This window comes from Frankliniella occidentalis, unplaced genomic scaffold, assembly GCF_000697945.3.
Source record: "Frankliniella occidentalis isolate FOCC.00 unplaced genomic scaffold, Focc_3.1 Scaffold508, whole genome shotgun sequence".
NCBI classification, from domain to species: domain Eukaryota; kingdom Metazoa; phylum Arthropoda; class Insecta; order Thysanoptera; family Thripidae; genus Frankliniella; species Frankliniella occidentalis.
The window spans coordinates 50371-53750 of NW_026267625.1; the positions used below are offsets into that span (position 1 = coordinate 50371).

Below are 3380 nucleotides of genomic sequence, written 5' to 3' on the forward strand. Positions count from 1 at the left end.
ATTTTTGGGTGTCATATTTTAATATCATAGCCAAATCACCGGGCAGAAGGAGACGGACAGCGGTTTGGATCTCCGGAGAGGTGATGGTGACCCTCTTGTTGGAATGGGCGAGACGGCTGGCCTCGGCGGCGATCCTCTTCAACATGTCGTTCACGAATGAGTTCGTGATGGACATGGCTTTGCTGGAGATACCACTTTCGGGGTGCACCTGCTTCAGGACCGTGTAGATGTACTAGATGGCGTATGATTCCCTCCTCTTACGCTTCTTCTTCTTGTCTCCCTTGGAAGTGTTCTTCTGGGCCTTGCCAGCCTTTTTCGCAGCCTTTTTCGCGGCCTTTCCGGAAGGTTTGGGAGGCATGGTGGCACATGTGAACGGTACGAGAACAGAGCACAGAGACCGACTTATCAAAATATACCCCCCCCCCCCACAAAAAAAAAAGGAAACTGTACATTGAATACACAAGTAGGTGAATGTCGCACACTTGTAGGTGTGTGAATGCTCATTCAAACACTTACAGGAGAAAATTTGTGAATTTTCCTTTGATATTCACACATTGGGGCCTATGTGCCACCATATGTGTGCAAATGGTGTTCACACACACCTACAATGCATCTTTCATTAATTTGTAATTTACTTAAGAAAGACTTATTCTTTTAATTAGATTTGAAAAGGGCCACATAGGTACAGAGAAGAATTAGAAAGACTTGCCTAATGAATAATTTTGTTTCAGTATTTAGTTCCGATTTATATTATTGAGTGGAAAGTATTAAAATTAGGTGCACGTAAACTTGTCTATATTAAAGTTAGTTTATAAACATTAATTTAAGTGAGAAGGAACCCATACGTCACTTATTTTTTCTTATATTGGATAGCTATTGTGAGCGCTGGAACTCGTATCTTTGATTTAGACCAAATTAAGTAGAGCAAAGATGTAGGGTAGCAAATTGGCATAGTTGTTGTAGCATTTAGAGTGGCAGTACTTCTTTTTGTTGAAATTAGTCAATTTTAAGTGTATTTGAGGTCAAATCCCTTTACCAGCCCAATTACCGAACAGTTCGGTTAACTGGAAATGACCTTATCCCACTCCGATCCATGGAAGGAGTGCCGGGCCAAAGATAAAAAAATTATGGAATGTTTGTCTCATTAATAGATACTTTTGAGCCAAGTTTGGTCAAAATCGACGAACCATGTAAAAATGATAGAAATTCAAAACCCATTTTTTTGATAAATTTCTTAAGTTTTTGCCCCCTGGTTCCCCATTAAAACCAGGAAACATATGAACACTATATATAGTCTTCATCAGGGAGTCAAGGGGAATCCAAAAAAGCTGGACCCCAAGCTGTACGACCTAATTTGACCGATCTTGAGAAATAATCGAAATTCTCAAAAAAATGCAAAACACATATTTTGCCAAATCCACACCAATCGTTTCCCAGCGTCGGGAAAGTTGCAGGGGTGGTCTATGGGACCCCCAGAACAAGATTTTGACCCCCGCGCCAAAATGTCCGGGGGTCGCATCCGGGCAAGTTGTTGAGTTGAAAAAGAACCCCCCTAGGGGGCCCGTGCGCACCAGAATTACTCCGACCCAATGCCTGACATACTTTCCGCGGCCCATTCCGGCAGCCCGCACGGCCCCGACGCACCCGCAGATGCAAGGCGTCATCACGAGCCCGTCGGCTAACCTCCGAAAAGGTGTGCCGCCGGTGTAGGTGGCCGCGCGGGCCGCGTTCGGGCATGGTGGAGCAGTACAAGTCCGTACAAACATCCCCTGCCTCCTGCCTCATGTCCAAGCGTGTAAGGGGCTGGCACCGCACCCGGACATGTGGCGCCATCGGATAATCGGAGCAATACTCGGTGCAAGGCCGGGCCGCGCGGCGCACGCCACACGCGCATCGTGTCAATAGGGTCAGTCTGGAGGAGCTAATGCGAAGTGCTTCATTTTCTAGCGATTCTCCGGCCTACACCCCGTCCCGCCGTCACCTGCACTATCAGGCTGCTCTGTCCAGGCAGGACTATCCGCGAACATGAAGCCACGCTCCGACAATCCTTGTATCACTGCTTGTTCGCGTGGACCTAACGCTCCTCGACGTGGTCGCGCGTAGGTAGACGACCAGACGACCTCGGCCGCCCTGGTCTAAAGCCCCCCCCCCCCCCCCGTGAACCCCGCCAGCAGCTAGCAGCGCGCTCGCAGCTGAGCTCTCAGGGCGTCACTCTGACTGAGGTGCCCGTCGGCTAACCTGCGCAGAACTCAGCCGCGGGATGCGCATGTGCCCGTCCCGCCCCCTGCCGTCCCCCAACAGCGTGCACTTATTCGCGTCCATCCTAGACCCATCACCCGCGCGGAGTGCAATCTTGCACTGCCCGTCCGCGACACCGCTGTCCCTCACCGCTGGTCCGCCCAACCCGACCTATCAAAGCGCGAGAACAGGGCTGCTTGTCTGCCGCACCGAGGGCACCGAGTCCCTCCCGGTTTCTCTGAGTCAGAGACTCTTACGGCGCGGTGTTCACGCCTTCCCCCCCCCCTCCCCCGGCCTGTTGGGAATATGGGTGTCATCGGCGTGCTCTCAAGGGGTCCCGGTTTACACGTCTACACACACGTCACGGCCAGCTTGGCGGTGGCGGCATGGCTCGTCGTTGACCGATCTCGCCGTTGATCGAGCCGAACGAGCCGGGTGAGCCGGGCCCGCCGGGCCTGCAGGCCGGCCAGGGCCATAGGCACAGTAGAATGGAGGGACCAGGGGACAAGCGACAATCTCACACACACACGGACACGGACCAGAACACGACCACACACACGTTAGGGCGTGCGTACAAAAATCGAACACAGAGGACCCCCCCCCCCACACACACACACACACGATTCACATGACACATGTGCTCATAGTAAACACGCGGCTGTTGGACAACATTGTTTCAAAGTTCGCACTTACCTTTACCAGTTTGCCACAATCGTTGATATTGCAGGTAGATACGTCCTCGTCTTGATTGTAGTCAAAATACTTTCGGATGAATTCCAGCGGTGGACGACCTGCCCGACCCCGACCTTCCATGGTTGACGTCTTCCTCCGATATGTCTCGCTAGCTCCAGTCCAGAGCCTCATGAAGAGTTGTAACACTTTCGCCAACCTAAGTTTGTTGCGCTGAGTCTGCTGACACTCGCCCCGCTCGTCCCTTCGATCAGGCGTGCAACGGCAAGTTGGCAAGCTGGAGCTGGGCAGCGCGCGCTGCATAGGTTTCGGAGAGGTGTGAACGGGGAAGACAGGGAAAGGTGGGAGGGGGGACGCCAGAGAGGTAAACGGGCTCGTTTGGGCGACGTAGTAGGGAGTATGAGTATCCAGCGACACGGAGGTAGGGAGGCGGGTATGAGGAGGGGGGGGGG

General features: G+C 52.4%; 1 pseudogene; it reads right to left on the reverse strand.

Annotated features, from left to right (window-relative positions):
• Positions 1-358, reverse strand: part of LOC113211535 (frizzled-2-like) — a 2318-nt pseudogene extending 1960 nt beyond the window's left edge.
• Positions 359-3380: the final 3022 nt, after the last annotated feature.